Source organism: Schistocerca americana, chromosome 7, assembly GCF_021461395.2.
Source record: "Schistocerca americana isolate TAMUIC-IGC-003095 chromosome 7, iqSchAmer2.1, whole genome shotgun sequence".
Lineage (NCBI taxonomy): Eukaryota > Metazoa > Arthropoda > Insecta > Orthoptera > Acrididae > Schistocerca > Schistocerca americana.
Genome location: NC_060125.1, coordinates 98,951,837 through 98,972,576, shown reverse-complemented (window position 1 = coordinate 98,972,576; position 20,740 = coordinate 98,951,837).

The window sequence follows — 20,740 nt, the reverse complement described above, 5'->3', positions numbered from 1 at the left end:
TAGAATCGCGATAAAATTTCTTTAGTCCATTGTCAATACGAGGGTTCGAGGGATACAGTAAATTGTCACAGGTGTTTCCGAAACCTGCAGCCTGACCTTCAGGAGAACGTCTGAACAATAGCCGTTGCTACGTTACTCACTTGGAGAAAAGTCGCCTGGGGACTGTAGATTTGATTCGCGACGATATTTCTTCATTCCTTTACCATTAGACGGTTTGAGGGATACAGTAAATTGTCACTGGTGCATCCGAAACCTGCAGCCTGACTCTCAGGGGAACGTCTGTACAAAATAGTTATAGCCACGTTAGTCACATTTAGACGAGTCGTTAGAGACTGTAGAATTGAATCGCGACGCAATTTCTTTGTTTTATTGTCAATACAAGAGTTTGAGGGATACAGCAAGTTGTCACTGGTGCATCGGAAACCTGCAGCCTGACTCTCAGGCGAACGTCTGTACAATAGTCATAGCCACGATAGTCACTTTTAGACAAGTCGTTAGAGACTGTAGAATTGAATCGCGACGCAGTTTCTTTGTTCCATTGTCAATACGAGGGTTTGAGGGAAACAGTAATTTGTCACTGGTGCATCGGAAACCTGCAGCCTGACTCTCAGGGAACGCCTGCACAATAGTCATAGCCACGTTAGTCACTTTTAGACAAGTCGTTAGAGACAGTAGAATTGAATCGCGACGCAATTTATTTGTTCCATTGTCAACACGAGGGTTTGAGGGTTACATTAAATTGCACTGGTGCATCCGAAACCTGCAGCCTGACGCTCAGGGAAACGTCTGAACAATAGCCGAAGCCACGTTAGTCACTTGGAGAAAAGTCGCCTCGGGACTGAAGATTTGAATCGCGACGATTTTTCATCGTTCCATTGCCATTAGAGGGTTTTAGGGATACAGTAAATGATCACTGGTGCATCGGAATTCTGCAGCCTGACCCTCAGGGGAACGTCTCTACAATAGTCATAGCCATGTTATTCACTTTTAGATAAGTCGTTAGAGACTGTCGATTTGAACCGCGTTGCAATTTCTTTGTTCCATTGTCATTTCGAGGGTTTGATGGATACAGTAAATTGGCACTGATGCATCGGAAACCTGCAGCCTGACTATCAGGGCAACGTCTGTACAATAGTCATAGCCACGTTAGTCACTTTCAGACAAGTCGTTAGAGATTGTAGAATTGAATCGCGACGCAATTTCTTTGTTCCATTGCCAACACGAGAGTTAGAGGGATACAGCATATTGTCACTGGTGTTTCCGAAACATGCAGCCTGACCCTCAGGGGAACGTCTGAACAATAGCCGTAGCCACGTTAGTCACTTGGAGAACAGTCGCCTAGAGACTGTAGACTTGAATTGCGACAAATTTTCTTCGTTCCATTGCCAATAGAGGGTATGAGAGATACGGTAAATTATCACTGGTGCATCGGAAACCTGCAGCCTGACTCTGATGGGAATGTCTGTACTATAGTCACTTTTAGACAAGTCGTTAGAGATTGTACAGTTGAATCGCGACGCAATTTCTTTGTTCCATTGTCAATACGAGGGTTTGATGGATACAGTAAACTATCACTGGTGCATCGGAAACGTGCAGCCTGACCCTAAGGCGAACGTCTGTACAATAGTCATAGCCACGTTAGTCACTTTTAGACAAGTCGTTAGAGACTGTAGAAATGAATCGCGATAAAATTTCTTTTTTCCATTACAAAACGAGGGTCTGAGGGATACAGAAAATTGTCACTGGTACATCCGAAACTTGCAGCCTGACTCCCAGTGGGACGTCTGTACAATAGTCATAGTCACGTTAGTCACTTTTAGACAAGTCGTTAGAGACTGTAGAATTGAATCGCGACGCAATTTCTTTGTTCCATTGTCAATACAAGGTTTTGAGGGATACAGTAAATTGTCACTGGTGCATCCGAAACCTGCAGCCTGACCCTCGGGGGAACGTCTGTACAATAGTCACAGGCACGTTAGTCACTTTTAGACAAGTCATCAGAGACTGTAGAACTGAATCGCGACGCAATTTCATTGTTACATTGTCAAAACGAGGGTTTGAGGGATACAGTAAAATGTCACTAATGCATCCGAAACCTGCAGCCTGACCCTCAGGGGAGCGTCTGTACAATAGTCAAAGCCACGTTAGTCACTTTTAGACAAGTCGTTAGAGACTGTAGAATTGAATCGCGACGCAATTTCTTTGTTCCATTGTCAATACAAGGTTTTGAGGGATACAGTAAATTGTCACTGGTGCATCCGAAACCTGCAGCCTGACCCTCGGGGGAACGTCTGTACAATAGTCACAGCCACGTTAGGCACTTTTAGACAAGTCATTAGAGACTGTAGAATTGAATCGCGACGCAATTTCGTTGTTCCATTGTCAATACGAGGGTTTGAGGGATACAGTAAAATATCACTAATGCATCCGAAACCTGCAGCCTGACCCTCAGGGGAACGTCTGTACAATTGTCATAGCCACGTTAGTCACTTTTAGACAAGTCGTTAGAGACTGCAGAATTTAATCGCGACGCAATTTCTTTGTTCCCTTGTCAATCCGAGGGTTTGAGGGATACAGTAAATTGTCACTGGTGCATCGGACACCTGCAGCCTGACTCTCAGGGGAACGTCTGTACAATAGTCATAGCCACGTTAGTCACTTTAGGACAAGTCGTTGGAGATTGTAGAATTGAATCGCGACGCAAGTTCTTTGTTACATTGTTAATACGAGGGTTTGAGAGGTACAGTAAATTGACAATGGTGCATCCGAAACCTGCAGCCTGACCCTCAGGGGAACGTCTGTACAATAGCCGTAGCCACGTTAGTCACTTGGAGAAAGGTCGCCTAGGGACTGTAGATTTCAATAGCGGCGATTTTTCTTCGTTCCATTGCCATTAGAGGGTTTGAGGGATACAGTAAATTATCACTGATGTATCGGAAACCTGCAGCCTGACTCTCAGGGGAACATCTGTACAAAAGTCATAGCCACATTAGTCACTTTTAGACAAGTCGTTAAAGACTGTAGAATTGAATCGCGACGCAATTTCTTTGTTCCATTGTCAATACAAGGTTTTGAGGGATACAGTAAATTGTCACTGGTGCATCGGACACCTGCAGCCTGACTCTCTGGGGAACGTCTGTACAATAGTCATAGCCTCGTTAGTCAATTATAGACATGTCGTTGGAGACTGTAGAATTGAATCGCGACACAATTTCTTTGTTCCATTCTATATACGAGGATTTGAGGGATACAGTAAAATGTCACTGGTGCATCCAAAACTTGCAGCCTGACCCTCAGAAGAACGACTGTACAAAAGTCATAGCCACGTTAGTCACTTTTTGACAAGTCATTAGGGACTGTAGAATTGAATCGCGACGCAATTTCATTGTTCCATTGTCAATATGAGGGTTTGAGGGATACAGTAAATTGTCACTGGTGCATGCGAAACCTGAAGCCTGACCCTCAGGGGAACGTCTGAACAGCAGCCGCAGCCACGATAGTCACTTTTAGAAAAGTCGCCTAGGGACTGTAGATATGAATCGCGACGATTTTTCATCGTTCCATTGCCATTAGATGGTTTAAAGGATACAGTAAATTATCACTGGTGCATCGGAAAACTGCAGCCGGGTTCTCAGGGGAACGTCTGTACAATAGTCATAGCCACGCTGGTCACTTGGAGAAAAGTCGCCTAGGGACTGTAGATTTGATTCACGACGATTTTTCTTCATTCCATTGCCATTAGAGGGTTTGAGGTATACAGTAAATTGTCACTGGTGCATCGGAAACCTGCAGCCTGACTCTCAGGGGAACGTTCGTACAATAGTCATAGCCACGTTGGTCACTTCTAGACAAGTCGTTAGAGACTGTAGAATTTAATCGCGCCGCAATTTCTTTGTTCCTTTGTCAATACGAGGGTTTGAGGGATACAGTGAATTGTCACTGGTGCATCGGAAACCTGCAGCCTGACTCTCAGGGGAACGTCTGTACAATAGTCATAACCACGTTAGTCACTTCTAGACAAGTCGTTAGAGAAAGTAGAATTGAATCGCGGCGCAATTTCTTTGTTAAATTGTCAATACGAGGGTTGGAGTGATAGAGTAAATTGTTACTGGTGCATCGGAAGCCTGCAGCCTGACTCTCGGGGAACGTCTGTACAATAGTCATAGCCACGTTGGTCACATTTAGACAAGTCGTTAGAGACTGTAGAATTGAATCGCGACGCAATTTCTTTGTTCCATTGTCAATACGGGGGTTTGATGGATACAATAAATTATCACTGGTGCATCGGAAACCTGCAGCCTGACCCGCAGGGGAACGTCTGTACAATAGTCATAGCCACGTTAGTTCTTTTAGTCAAGTCGTTAGAGACTGTAGAATTGAATCGCAACGCAATTTCTTCGATCCATTGTCATTAGACGGTTTGACGGATACAGTAAATTATCACTGGTTTAACGGAAACCTGCAGCCTGTCTTTCAGAAGAACGTCTGAACAATAGTGATAGCCACGTTAGTCACTTTTAGACAAGTCGTTAGAGACTGTAGAATTGAATCGCGATGCAGTTTCTTTGTTCCATTGTCAATACGAGGGTTTGAGGGATACAGTAAATTGTCACTAGTGTTTCCGAAACCTGCAGCCTGACCCTCAGGAGAACGTGTGGACAATAGCCATAGCCACGTTAGTCACTTGGAGAAAAGTCGCCTAGAGACTGCACATTTGAATCGCGATGATTTTTCTTCGTTCCATTGCCATTAGGGTGTTTGAGGGATACAGTAAATTATCACTGGTGCATCGGAAACCTGCAGCCTGTCTCTCAGGGGAACGTCTGTACAATAGTCATAGACACGTTAGTCACTTTTAGACAAGTCGTTAGAGACTGTAGAATTGAATCGCGACGCAATATCTTTGTTCCTTTGTCAACACGAGGGTTTGAGGGATACAGTAACATGCACTGGTGCATCCGAAACCTGCTGCCTGACGCTCAGGGGAACGTCTGAACAATAGCCAAAGCCACGTTAGTCACTTGGAGAAAAAACGCCTCGGGACTGAAGATTTGAATCGCGACGATTTGTCTTTGTTCCATTGCCATTACAGGGTTTGAGGGATACAGTAAATTATCACTGGTGCATCGGAAACCTGCAGCCTGACCCTCAGGGGAACGTCTGTACAATAGTCATAGCCACGTTAGTCACCTTTAGACAAGTCGTTAGAGGCTGTAGATTTGAATCGCATTGCAATTTCTTTGTTCCATTGTCATTACGAGGGTTTGACGGATACAGTAAATTGGCACTGCTGCATCCGATACCTGCAGCCTGACCCTTAGGGGAACGTCTGCACAATTGCCGTAACCACGTTAGTAACTTGTGGACAAGTCGCTGGAACCTGTGGAATTGAATCGCGACGATTTTTCTTTGTTCCATTGCCATTAGGGGTTTTGAGGGATACAGTAAATTGTCACTGGTGCATCGGAAACCTGTAGCCTGACTCTCAGGGGAATGTCTGTACAATAGTCATAGCCACGTTAGTCACTTTTAGACAAGTCGTTAGAGATTGTAGAATTGAATCGCGACGCAATTCCTTTGTTCCATTGCCAACACGAGAGTTAGAGGGATACAGCAAATTGTCACTGGTGTTTCCGAAACATGCAGCCTGACCCTCAGGGGAACGTCTGAGCAATAGCCGTAGCCACGTTAGTCACTTGGAGAACAGTCGCCTAGAGACTGTAGACTTGAATTGCGACAAATTTTCTTCGTTCCATTGCCATTAGAGGGTATGAGGGATACGATAAATTATCACTGGTGCATCGGAAACCTGCACCCTGACTCTGAGGGGAATGTCTGTACTATAGTCACTTTTAGACAAGTCGTTAGAGATTGTACAGTTGAATCGCGACGCAATTTCTCTGTTCCATTGTCAATACGAGGGTTTGATGGATACAGTAAACTATCACTGGTGCATCGGAAACGTGCAGCCTGACCCTAAGGCGAACGTCTGTACAATAGTCATAGCCACGTTAGTCACTTTTAGACAAGTCGTTAGAGACTGTAGAAATGAATCGCGATAAAATTTCTTTTTTCCATTACAAAACGAGGGTCTTAGGGATACAGAAAATTGTCACTGGTACATCCGAAACTTGCAGCCTGACTCCCAGGGAAACGTCTGTACAATAGTCATAGTCACGTTAGTCACTTTTAGACAAGTCGTTAGAGACTGTAGAATTGAATCGCGACGCAATTTCTTTGTTCCATTGTCAATACAAGGTTTTGAGGGATACAGTAAATTGTCACTGGTGCATCCGAAACCTGCAGCCTGACCCTCGGGGGAACGTCTGTACAATAGTCACAGGCACGTTAGTCACTTTTAGACAAGTCATTAGAGACTGTAGAATTGAATCGCGACGCAATTTCATTGTTACATTGTCAATACGAGGGTTTGAGGGATACAGTAAAATGTCACTAATGCATCCGAAACCTGCAGCCTGACCCTCAGGGGAGCGTCTGTACAATAGTCATAGCCACGATAGTCACTTTTAGACAAGTCGTTAGAGACTGTAGAATTGAATCGCGACGCAATTTCTTTGTTCCATTGTCAATACAAGGTTTTGAGGGATACAGTAAATTGTCACTGGTGCATCCGAAACCTGCAGCCTGACCCTCGGGGGAACGTCTGTACAATAGTCACAGCCACGTTAGGCACTTTTAGACAAGTCATTAGAGACTGTAGAATTGAATCGCGACGCAATTTCGTTGTTCCATTGTCAATACGAGGGTTTGAGGGATACAGTAAAATATCACTAATGCATCCGAAACCTGCAGCCTGACCCTCAGGGGAACGTCTGTACAATTGTCATAGCCACGTTAGTCACTTTTAGACAAGTCGTTAGAGACTGCAGAATTTAATCGCGACGCAATTTCTTTGTTCCCTTGTCAATCCGAGGGTTTGAGGGATACAGTAAATTGTCACTGGTGCATCGGACACCTGCAGCCTGACTCTCAGGGGAACGTCTGTACAATAGTCATAGCCACGTTAGTCACTTTAGGAAAAGTCGTTGGAGATTGTAGAATTGAATCGCGACGCAAGTTCTTTGTTACATTGTTAATACGAGGGTTTGAGAGGTACAGTAAATTGACATGGTGCATCCGAAACCTGCAGCCTGACCCTCAGGGGAGCGTCTGTACAATAGCCGTAGCCACGTTAGTCACTTGGAGAAAGGTCGCCTAGGGACTGTAGATTTCAATAGCGGCGATTTTTCTTTGTTCCATTGCCATTAGAGGGTTTGAGGGATACAGTAAATTATCACTGATGTATCGGAAACCTGCAGCCTGACTCTCAGGGGAAAATCTGTACAAAAGTCATAGCCACATTAGTCACTTTTAGACAAGTCGTTAAAGACTGTAGAATTGAATCGCGACGCAATTTCTTTGGTCCATTGTCAATACAAGGTTTTGAGGTATACAGTAAATTGTCGCTGGTGCATCGGACACCTGCAGCCTGACTCTCTGGGGAACGTCTGTACAATAGTCATAGCCTCGTTAGTCAATTATAGACATGTCGTTAGAGACTGTAGAATTGAATCGCGACACAATTTCTTTGTTCCATTCTATATACGAGGGTTTGAGGGATACAGTAAAATGTCACTGGTGCATCCAAAACCTACAGCCTGACCCTCAGAAGAACGACTGTACAAAAGTCATAGCCACGTTAGTCACTTTTTGACAAGTCATTAGGGACTGTAGAACTGAATCGCGACGCAATTTCATTGTTCCATTGTCAATATGAGGGTTTGAGGGATACAGTAAATTGTCACTGGTGCATGCGAAACCTGAAGCCTGACCCTCAGGGGAACGTCTGAACAGCAGCCGCAGCCACGATAGTCACTTTTAGAAAAGTCGCCTAGGAACTGTAGATATGAATCGCGACGATTTTTCATCGTTCCATTGCCATTAGAGGGTTTAAAGGATACAGTAAATTATCACTGGTGCATCGGAAAACTGCAGCCGGGTTCTCAGGGGAACGTCTGTACAATAGTCATAGCCACGTTGGTCACTTGGAGAAAAGTCGCCTAGGGACAGTAGATTTGATTCACGACGATTTTTCTTCATTCCATTGCCATTAGAGGGTTTGAGGTATACAGTAAATTGTCACTGGTGCATCGGAAACCTGCAGCCTGACTCTCAGGGGAACGTTCGTACAATAGTCATAGCCACGTTGGTCACTTCTAGACAAGTCGTTAGAGACTGTAGAATTGAATCGCGACGCAATTTCTTTGTTCCTTTGTCAATACGAGGGTTTGAGGGATACAGTGAATTGTCACTGGTGCATCGGAAACCTGCAGCCTGACTCTCAGGGGAACGTCTGTACAATAGTCATAGCCACGTTAGTCACATTTAGACAAGTCGTTAGAGACTGTAGAATTGAATCGCGATGCAATTTCTTTGTTAGATTGCCATTACGAGCTCTAGAGGGATATGGTAAATTGTCACTGGTGCATCCGAAACCTGCAGCCTGACCCTCAGGGGAACGTTTGTGCAATAGCAATAGCCACGTTAGTAACTTGGAGGCAAGTTGCCTAGGGACTGTAGATTTGAATCGCGTCGAACTTTCTTTGTTCCATTGTCAATACGAGGATTGAGGGATACAGTAAATTGTCACTGGTGCACCCGAAACCTGCGGCCTGAAACTCAGGGGAACGTCTGAACAATAGCCGCAGCCACGTTAGTCACTTGGAGAAAAGTCGCCTAGGGACTGTAGATTTGAATCGCGACGACTTTTCTTCGTTCCATTGCCTTTAGAGGGTTTAAGGGATATAGTAAATTATCACAGGCGCATCAGAAACCTGCAGCCTGACTCTCAGGGGAACGTCTGTACAATAGTCATAACCACGTTAGTCACTTCTAGACAAGTCGTTAGAGAAAGTAGAATTGAATCGCGGCGCAATTTCTTTGTTCCATTGTCAATACGAGGGTTGGAGTGATAGAGTAAATTGTTACTGGTGCATCGGAAGCCTGCAGCCTGACTCTCGGGGAACGTCTGCACAATAGTCATAGCCACGTTGGTCACATTTAGACAAGCCGTTAGAGACTGTAGAATTGAATCGCGACGCAATTTCGTTGTTCCATTGTCAATACGAGGGTTTGAGGGATACAATAAATTGTCACGGGAGCATCCGAAACCTGCAGCCTGACCCTCAGGGGAGCGTCTCAACAATATCCGTAGACACGTTAGTCACTTGCAGAAAACTCGCCTAGGGACTGTAGTTTTGAATCGCGACGATCTTTCTTCGTTCCATTGCCATTAGAGGGTTTGAGGGATACAGTAAATTATCACAGGTGCATCGGAAACCTGCAGCCTGACTCTCAGAGGAATGTCTGTACTATAGTCACTTTTAGACAAGTCGTTAGAGATTGTACAATTGAATCGCGACGCAATTTCTTTGTTCCATTGGCAATTCGAGGGTTTGATGGATACAGTAAATTATCACTGGTGCATCGGAAACCTGCAGCCTGACCAGCAGGGGAACGTCTGTACAATAGCAATAGCCACGTTAGTCACTTGGAGAAAAGTCGCCTAGGGACTGTAGATTTGAATCGTGACGATTTTTCTTCGTTCCATTGCCATCAGAGGGTTTGAGGGATACAGTAAATTATCACTGGTGCATCGGAAACCTGCAGCCTGACTCTCAGGGGAATGTCTCTACTATAGTCACTTTTAGACAAGTCGTTAGAGATTCTAGAATAGAATCGCGATAAAATTCCTTTGTTCCATTGTCAAAACGAGGGTCTGAGGGATACAGTAAATTGTCACTGGTGCATCCGAAACTTGCAGCTGGACTCTCAGGGGAACGACTGTACATAAGTCATAGTCACGTTAGTCACTTTTAGACTAGTCGTTAGAGACTGTAGAATTGAATCGCCACGCAACTTCTTTGTTCCATTGTCAATACGAGGGTTTGAGGGATACAGTAAAATGTTACTGGTGCATCCGGAACCAGCAGCCTGACCCTCAGGGGAACGTCTGTACAATCGTCATAGCCACGTTAGTCACTTTTAGACAAGCCTTTAGAGACTGTAGAATTGAATCGCGACGCTATTTCTTTGTTCCATTGTCAATATGAGGGTTTGAGGTATACAGTAAATTGTCACCGGTGCATCGGAAACCTGCAGCCTGACTCTCAGACGGACGTCTGTACAATATTCATTGCCACGTTAGTCGCTTTCAGAAAAGTCGTTAGAGACTGTAGAATTTAATCGCGACGCAATTTCTTTGTTCCATTGTCAACAGGAGGGTTTGAGGGATACCGTAAATTGTCACTGGTAATCCGAAACCTTCAACCTAACTTCTAGAGATTCTAGAATAGAATCGCGATAAAATTCCTTTGTTCCATTGTCAAAACGAGGGTCTGAGGGATACAGTAAATTGTCACTGGTGCATCGGAAACCTGCAGCCTGACTCTCAGGGGAACGTCTGCACAATAGTCATTGCCTCGTTAGTCACTTATAGACAAGTCGTTAGAGACTGTAGAATTGTATCGCGACGCAATTTCTTTGTTCCATTGTCAATACGAGGCTATGAGGGATACAGTAAATTGTCACTGGTACATCCGGGACCTGCAGCCTGACTCTCAGGGGAACGTCTGTACAAAAGTCATAGCCACGTTAGTCACATTCAGACAAGTCGTTAGGGACTGTAGAATTGAAACACGACGCTATTTCTTTGTTCCATTGTCAATGCGTGGGTTTGAGGAATACTGTAAATTTGTTCACTGGTGCGTCGGAAACCTGCAGCCTGACTCTCAGGGGAACGTCTGTACAATAGTCATAGCCACGTTAGTCACTTTTAGTCAAGTCTTTAGAGACTGTAGAATTGAATCGCGACGCAATTTCATTGTTCAATTGTCAATACGAGGGCTTCAGGGATACAGTAAATCGTCACTGGTGTATCCAAAACCTGCAGCCTGACCCTCAGGGGAACGTCTGTACAATAGTCATCGCCACGTTAGTCACTTTTAGCTAAGTCGTTAGAGACTGTAGAATTGAATCGCGACGCAATTTCTTTGTTCCATTGTCAATGCGAGGGTTTGAGGGATACAGTAAATTGTCACTGGTGCATCCGAAACCTGCAGCCTGACTCTCAGGGGAACGTATGTACAATTGTCATAGCCACGTTAGTCACTTTTAGACAAGTGGTTAAAGACTGCAGAATTGAATCGCGACACAATTTCTTTGTTCCATTATCAATACGAGGATTTGAGGGATACATTAATTTGTTACTCGTGCATCGGAAACCTGCATCCTGACTCTAAGGGAATGTCAGTACAATAGTCATAGCCACGTTAGTCACCTTTAAACAAGTCTTTAGAGACTGTAGAATTGAATCGCGACGCAATTTCTTTGTTCCATTGTGAATACGAGGGTTTGAGGGATACAGGAAATTGTCACTGGTGGATCCGAAACGTGCTGCCTGACCATCAGGGGATCATCTCTACAATAGTCATAGCCACGTTAGTCACTTTTAGACAAGTCGTTAGAGACTGCAGAATTGTATCGCGATGCAATTTCTTTGTTCCATTGTCGATACGAGGGTTTAAGGGATACAGTAAATTGTCACTGATGCATCCGAAACCTGCAGCCTGACCCTCAGGGGAACGTCTGTACAATAGTCATAGCCACGTTAGTCACCTTTAGACAAGTCGTTAGAGACTGTAGAATAAATGGCGACGCAATTTCTTTGTTCCATTGTCAATACGAGGGTTTGAGGGATACAGTAAATTGTCACTGGTGCATCCCAAGCCTGCAGCCTGACCCTCAGGGGAACGTCTGTACAACAGTCATAGCCATGTTGGTCACTTCTAGACAAGTCGTTAGTGACTGTAGAATTGATTCGCGACACAATTTCTTTGTTCCATTGTCAATACGAGGGTTTGAGGGATCCAGTAAATTGTCAATGGTACATCATAAACCTGCATCCTGACTCTCAGGGGAACGTCTGTACAATAGTCATAGCCACGTTAGTTCTTTTAGACTAGTCGTTAGAGACTGTTGAATTGAATCGCGACGCAATTTCTTCTTTCCAATGCCACTAGAGGGTTTGAGGGATACTGTAAATTGTCACTGGTGCATCGGAAACCTGCAGCCTGACCCTCATGGGATCGTCTGTACTATAGTCATAGCCACGTTAGTCACTTCTAGACAAGTCGCTAGAGACTGTAGAATAGAATCGTGACGCAATTTCTTTGTTCCATAGTCTATTCGTGGGTTTGAGGGATACAGTAAATGTTCACTGGTGCATCCGAAACCTGAAGCCTGACCCTCAGGGGAACGTCTGTAGAATAGTCATAGCCACGTTAGTCACTTTTAGACAAGCCGTTAGAGACTGTAGAATTGAATCGCGAAGCAATTTCTTTATTCCATTGTCAATAAGAGGGTTTGAGGGATACATTAAATTGTCACAGGTACACCCGAAGCCTGCAGCCTGACCCTCAGGGGAACGTCTGTACAATAGTTATAGCCATGTTAGTCACTTCTAGACAAGTCGTTAGAGACTGTAGAATTGAATCGCGACTCAATTTCTTTGTTCCATTGTCAATACGAGGGTTTGAGGCATACAGTAAATTATCACTGGTACATCGGAAACCTGCAGCCTGACTCTCAGGGGAACGTCAGTGCAATAGTCATAGCCACGTTAGTTCTTTTAGACTAGTCGTTAGAGACTGTGGAATTGAATCGCGAGGCAATTTCTTCTTTCCGTTGCCATTAGAGGGTTTGAGGGATACAGTAAATTATCACTGGTCCATCGGAAACCTGCAGCCTGACCCCCAGGGGAACGTCTGTACTATAGTCATAGCCACAATAGTCACTTTTAGACAAGTAGTTAGAGTCCTTAGAATTGAATCGCGACGCAATTTCTTTGTTCCATTGTCAATACGAGTGTTTGAGGGATACAGTAAATTGTCACTGGTGCATCGGAAACCTGCAGCCTGACCCTCAGGGGAACGTCTGTACAATAGTCATAGCCACGTTAGTCACTTTTAGACAAGTCTTTGGAGACTGTAGAATTGAATCGCGACGCAATTTCTTTCTTCCATTGTCAACACGAGGGTTTGAGGGATACAGTAAATTGTCACAGGTGCATCGGAAGCCTGCAGCCTGACTCTCAGGGGAGCGTCTGTACAATAGTCATAGCCACGTCAGTCACTTTTAAGCAAGTCGTTAGAGACTGTAGAATTGAATCGCGGCGCAATTTCTTTGTACCATAGTTATTACGAGGGTTTGAAGGATTCAGTAAATTGTCACTGGTGCATCGGAAGCTTGCAGCCTGACTCTCAGGGGAACGTCTGTACAATAGTCATAGCCACGTTAGTCACATTTAGACAAGTCGTTAGAGACTGTAGAATTAAATCGCAACACAATTTCTTCGTTCCATTGCCATTAGAGGCTTTGAGGGATACAGTAAATTATCACTCCTGCATTGGAAACCTGCAGCCTGACCCTCAGAGGAACGTCTGTACAATACTCATAGCCACGTTAGTCACTTTTAGACAGCTCGTAAGAGACTGTAGAATTCAATCGCGACGCAATTTCTTTGTTCCATTGTCAATACGAGGAATTGAGGGATACAGTAAATTGTCACTGGTGCATCGGAAACCTGCAGCCAGACTCTCAAGGGAACGTCTGCACAAAAGTCATAGCCACGGTAGTCACTTTTAGACAATTCGTTAGAGACTGTAGAATTGAATCGTGACGCAATTTCTTTGTTCCATAGTCAATACGAGGGTTTGAGGGATACAATAGAATGTCACTGTTGCATCGGAAACCTGCAGCCTCACTCTCAGGGGAACGTCTGTATAATAGTCATAGTCACGTTAGTCACTTTTAGACATGTCGATAGAGACTGTAGAATTGAATCGCGACCCAATTTCTCTGTTCCACTGTCGATACGAGGGTTTGAGGGATACAGTAAATTGTCACTGGCGCATCCGAAACCTGCAGCCTGACCCTCAGGGGGACGTCTGTACAATAGTCATAGCCACGTTAGTCACTTTTAGACAAGTCGTTAGAGACATTAGAACTGATTCTCGACGCAATTCCTTTGTTCCATTGTCAATACGAGGATTTGAGGGATTCAGTAAATTGTCACTGGCGCATCGGAAACCTGCAGCCTGACTCTAAGAGAAAGTCTGTACAATAGTCATAGCCACGTTAGTCACTTTTAGACAAGTTGTTAGAGATTAAAGAATTGAATCGCGATGCAATTTCTTTGTTCCATTGTCAACACGAGTGTTGAGGGGTACAGTAAATTGTCACTGGTGCATCTGAAACCTACAGCCTGAATCTCAGGGCAACGTCTGTACAATAGTCATAGGCACGTTAGTCACTTTTAGACAAGTCGATAGAGACAGTAGAATTGAATCGCGACGCAAATTCTTTGTTCCATTGTCAAAACGAGTGTTTGAGGGATACAGTAAATTGTCACTGGTATATCAGAAACTTGCAGCCTGACCCTCAGAGGGACGTCTGTACAATAGTCATAGCCACGTTAGTTACTTTTAGACAAGTCGTTAGAGACTTTAGAATTGAATCGCGACGCAATTTCTATATTCCATTGACAATACGAGGGTTTGAGGGATACAGTAAATTGTCACTGGTGCATCCGAAACCTGCAGCCTGACTCTCAGGGGAACGTCTGTACAATAGTCATAGCCACGTTAATCACATTTAGACAAGTCGTTAAAGACTGTAGAATTGAATCACGACGCAATTTCTTTGTTCCATTGTCGATACGAGGGTTTGAGGGGTACAGTAAATTGTCACTAGTGCATCTGAAACCTACAGCCTGAATCTCAGGGGAACGTCGGTACAATAGTCATAGCCACGTTAGTCACTTTTAGACAAGTCGATAGAGACAGTAGAATTGAATCGCGACGCAATTTCTTTGTTCCATCGTCAAAACGAGGGTTTGAGGGATACAGTAAATTGTCACTGGTGCATCCGAAACCTTCAGCCTGACCCTCGGGGGGACGTCTGTACAATAGTCATAGCCACGTTAGTTACTTTTAGACAAGTCGTTAGAGACTTTCGAATTGAATCGCGACGCAATTTCTATGTTCCATTGCCAATTCGAGGGTTTGAGGGATACAGTAAATTGTCACTGGTGCATCCGAAACCTGCAGCCTGACTCTCAGGGGAACGTCTGTACAATAGTCATAGCCACGTTAGTCACTTTTAGACAAGTCGTTAAAGCCAGTAGAATTGAATCGCGACGCAATTTTCTTGTTCCATTGTCAATACGAGGGTTTGAGGGATACAGTAATTTGTCACTGGTGGACCCGAAACGTGCAGCATGACCCTCACGGGAACGTCTGTACAATAGTCATAGCCGCGTTAGTCATTTTTAGACAAGTCGTTAGGGACTGTAGAATTGTATCGCTACACAATTTCTTTGTTCCATTGTCGATACGAGGGTTTGAGGGGTACAGTAAATTGTCACTGGTGCTTCCGAAACCTGCAGCCTGACCCTCAGGGGAACGTCTGTACAATAGTAATAGCCACGTTAGTCACTTTTAGACAAGTGGTTAGAGACTGTAGAATTGAATCGCGACGAAATTTCTTTGTTCCATTGTCAATACGAGGGTTTGAGGGATACAGTAAATTCTCAGCGGTGCGTCCGAAACCTGCAGCCTGACCCTCAGGGGAACGTCTGTACAATAGTCACACCCACGTTAGTCACTTTTACACAAGTCGTTAGAGACTGTAGAATTGAATAGCGACGCAATTTCGTTGTTCCATTGTCAATACGAGGGTTTGAGGGATACAGTAGATTGTCACTGGTGCATCGGAAACCTGCAGCCTGACCCTCAGGGGAACGCCTGTACAATAGTCATAGCCACGTTAGTCATTTTTAGAAAAGTCGTTAGAGACAGTAGAATTGAATCGCAACGCAATTTCTTTGTTCCATTGCCATTAGAGGGTTTGAGGGATACAGTAAATTCTCAGTGGTGCATCGGAAACCTGCAGCCTGTCTCTCAGGGGAATGTCTGTACAATAGTCATAGCCACGTTAGCACTTTTAGACAAGTCGTTAGAGACTGTAGAATTGAATTGGGACGCAGTTTCTTTGTTCCATTGTCAATACGAGGGTTTGGGGGATACAGTAAATTAGCACTGGAGCATCCGAAACATGCAGCCTGACCCTCAGGGGAACGACTGTACAATAGTCATAGACACGTTTGTCACTCTTAGACAAGTCGTTAGAGACTGTAGAATTGAATCACGTCGCAATTTCTTTGTGCCATTGTCAATACGAGGGTTTGACGGATTCAGTATATTGACACTGGTGCATCCGAAACCTGCAGCCTGACCCTCAGGGGAACGTCTGTACAATAGTCTTAGCCACGTTAGTCACTTTTAGACAAGTCGTTAGAGACTGTAGAATTGAATCGCGACACAATTTCCTTGTTCCATTGTCAATACGAGGGCTTGAGGGATACAGTAAATTGTCACTGGTGCATCAGAAATCTGCAGCCTGACCCTCCGGGGAACATCTGTACAACAGTCATAGCCACGTTAGCCACTTTTAGACAAGTCGTTAGAGGCTGTAGAATTGAATCATGACGAGATTTCTTTGTTGCATTGTCAATACGAGTGTTTGAGGGCTACTGTAAGTTGTCACTGGTGGATCTGAAACCTGCAGCCTGACCCTCAGGGGAACGTCTGTACAATAGTCATAGCCACGTAAGTCCCTTTTAGACACGTCGTTAGACACTGTAGAATTGAATCGCGACGCAATTTTTTTGTTCCATTTTCAATACGAGGGTTTGAGGGATACAATAAAATTTCACTGGTGCATCGGAAACCTGCAGCCTGACTCTCAGGGGTACGTCTGTACAACAGTCATGGCCACGTTAGTCACTCTTAGACAAGTTGTTAGAGACTGTAGAATTGAATCGCGAGGCAATTTCTTTGTTCCATTGTCAATACAAGGGTTTTGAGGGATACAGTAAATTGTCACTGGTGCATCGGAATCCTGCAGCCTGACTCTCAGGGGAACGTCTGTACAATAGTCATAGCCACGTAAGTCCCTTTTAGACACGTCGTTAGACACTGTAGAATTGAATCGCGACGCAATTTTTTTGTTCCATTTTCAATACGAGGGTTTCAGGGATACAATAAAATTTCACTGGTGCATCGGAAACCTGCTCCCTGACTCTCAGGGGAACGTCTGTACAACAGTCATGGCCACGTTAGTCACTCTTAGACAAGTTGTTAGAGACTGTAGTAATGAATCGGGACGCTATTTCTTTGTTCCATTGTCAATACGAGGGTTTGAGGGATACAGTAAATTGTCACGGGTGCATCCGAAGCCTGCAGCCTGACCCTCAGGGGAACGTCTGTATAATAGTCATAGCCATGTTAGTCACTACAAGACAAGTCGTTAGAGACTGTAGAATTGAATCGCGTCGCAATTTCTTTGTTCCATTGTCAATACAAGGGTTTGAGGGATACAGTAAATTGTCACTGGTGCATCGGAAACCTGCAGTCTGTCCCTCTGGTGAACGTCTGTACAGTAGTCATTTTTAGACAAGTCGTTAGAAACTGTAGAATTGAATCGCGACGCAATTTCGTTGTTCCATTGCCATTAGAGCGTTGGAGGCATACAGTAAATTATCACTGGTGCATCGGAAACCTGCAGCGTGACCCTCAGTTGAACGTATGTACAATAGTCATAGCCACGTTAGTCACTTTTAGACAAGTCGTTAGAGACTGTAGAATTGAATCGCAACGCAATTTCTTCGTTCCATTGCCACTAGAGGGTTTGAGGGATACAGTAAATTATCACTGGTGCATCGGAAACCTGCAGCCTGAACCTCAGGGGAACGTCTGTACAATAGTCATAGCCACGTTAGTCATTCTTACACAAGTCGTTAGAGACTGTAGAATTGAATCGCAACGCAATTTCTTTGTTCCATTGTCAATACGAGGGTTTGAGGGATACAGTAAATTGTCACTGGTGCATCGGAAACCTGCAGCCAGACTCTCAGGGGAACGTCTGTACAATAGCCTTAGCCACGTTAGTCACTCTTAGAGAAAACGTTAGAGACTGTAGAATTGAATCACGACGCAATTTCTTTGTTCCATTGCCACTAGAGGGTTTGAGGGATACAGTAAATTATCACTGGTGCATCGGAAACCTGCAGCCTGACCCTCAGAGGAACGTCTGTACAATAGTCATAGCCACGTTAGTCATTTATACACAAGTCGGTAGAGACTGTAGAATTGAATCGCGACGCTATTTCTTTGTTCCATTGTCAATACAAGGGTTTGAGGGATACAGTAAATTGTCACTGGTGCATCGTAAACCTGCAGCCTGTCCCTCTGGGGAACGTCTGCATGCCAGTCATAGCCACGTTAGTCACTTTTACACAAGTCGTTAGAGGCTGTAGAATTGAATCGCAACGCAATTTCTTCGTTCCATTGCCACTAGAGGGCTTGAGGGGTACAGTAAATTATCACTGGTGCATCGGAAACCTGCAGCCTGACCCTCAGGGGAACGTCTGTACAATAGTCATAGCCACGTTAGTCATTATTACACAAGTCGTTAGAGACTGTAGAATTGAATCGCAACGCAACTTCTTTGTTCCATTGTCAATACGAGGTTTTGAGGGATACAATAAATTGTCACTGGTGCATCGGAAACCTGCAGCCAGACACTCAGAGGAACGTCTGTACAATAGTCTTAGCCACGTTAGTCACTCTTAGAGAAGTCGTTAGAGACTGTAGAATTGAATCACGACGCAATTTCTTAGAGCCATTGTCAATACGAGGGTTTGAGGGATTCAGTATATTGTCACTGGTGCATCCGAAACCTGCAGCCTTACCCTCAGGGGAACGTCTGTACAACAGTCTTAGCCACGTTAGTCACTTTTGGACAAGTCGTTAGAGACTGTGGAATAGAATCGCGACACAATTTCCTTGTGCCAATGTCAATACGAGGGCTTGAGGGATACAGTAGATTGTATCTGGTGCATCCGAAACCTGCAGCTTGACCCTCCGGGGAACGTCTGTCCCATAGTCATAGCCACGTTAGCCACACTTAGACAAGTCGTTAGAGACTGTAGAATTGAATCGTGACGCAATTTCTTTGTTCCATTGTCAATACGAGTGTTTGAGATGTACTGTAAGCTGTCACTGGTGGATCTGAAGCCTGCAGCCTGACCCTCAGGGGAACGTCAGTACAATGGTCATAGCCACGTTAGCCACTTTTACACAAGTCGTTAGAGACTTTAGAATTGAATCGCGGTGCAATTTCTATGTTCCATTGTCATACGAGGGTTTGAGGGATACAGTAAATTGCCACTGGTGGATCCGAAACCTGCAGCCCGACACTCAGGGGAACGTCTGTACAATAGTCATAGCCACGTTAGTCACTTTTAGACAAGTCGTTAGAGACTGTAGAATTGAATCGCGACGCAATTTATTTGTTCCATTGTCAATACAAGGGTTTGAGGGATACAGTAAATTGTCACTGGTGCATCGGAAACCTGCAGCCTGACTCTCAGGGGTCCGTCTGTACAATAGTCATAGCCACGTTAGTCACTTTTAGACAAGTCGTTAGACACTGTAGAATTGAATCGCGACGCAATTTTTTTGTTCCATTTTCAATACGAGGGTTTGAGGGATACAATAAAATGTCACTGGTGCATCGGAATAACGCACCCAGACTCTCAGGGGAACGTCTCGACTATAGTCATGGCCACGCTAGTCACTCTTAGACAAGTTGTTAGAGACTGTAGTATTGAATCGCGACGCAATTTCATCGTTCCATTCCCATTAGAGGGTCTGAGAGATACAGTAAATCCTCACTGGTGCATCGGATCCTGCAGCCTGAGCCTCAGGGGAACGTCTGTACAGTAGTCATGGCCACGTTAGTCACTTATGGACAAGTCGTTGGAGACTGTAGAGTTGAATCGGGACGCAATTTCTTTGTTCCATTGTCAATACGAGGGTTTGAGGGATACAGTAAATTGTCACTGGTGCATCCGAAACATGCAGCCTGACCCTCAGGGGAACGTCTGTACAGTAGTCATAGCCACTTTAGTCACTCTTAGACAAGTCGTTAGAGACTGTAGAATTGAATCGAGACGCAATTTCTTTGTTCCATTGTCAATACGAGGGTTTGAGGGATTCAGTATATTGTCACTGGTGCATCCGAAACCTGCAGCCTGACCGTCAGGGGAACGTCTGTACAAGAGTCATAGCCACGTTAGACATTTTTAGACAAGCCGTTAGAGAGTGTAGGGTGGAATCGCGACGCAATTTCCTTGTTCCATTGTCAACACGAGGGTTTGAGGGATACCATAAATTGTCACTGGTGCATCGGAAACCTGCATCCTGAATCTCAGGGGAACGTCTGTACAATAGTCGTAGCCATGCTAGTCACTCTTAGACAAGTCGATAGTGACTGTAGTATTGAATCGCGACGCAATTTCATCGTTCCATTGCCATTAGAGGGTTTGAGGGATACAGTAAATTCTCACTGGTGCATCGGAAACCTGCAGCCTGACTCACAGGGGAACGTCTGTACAATAGACATAGCCACGTTAGTCACTTTTAGACAAGTCAGAGACTGTAGAATTAAATCCCAACGCAATTTCTTTGTTCCATTGTCAATACGAGGGTTTGAGGGATACAGTAAATTGTCACTGGTGCATCGAAAACCTGTAGGCTGACCCTCAGGGGAACGTCTG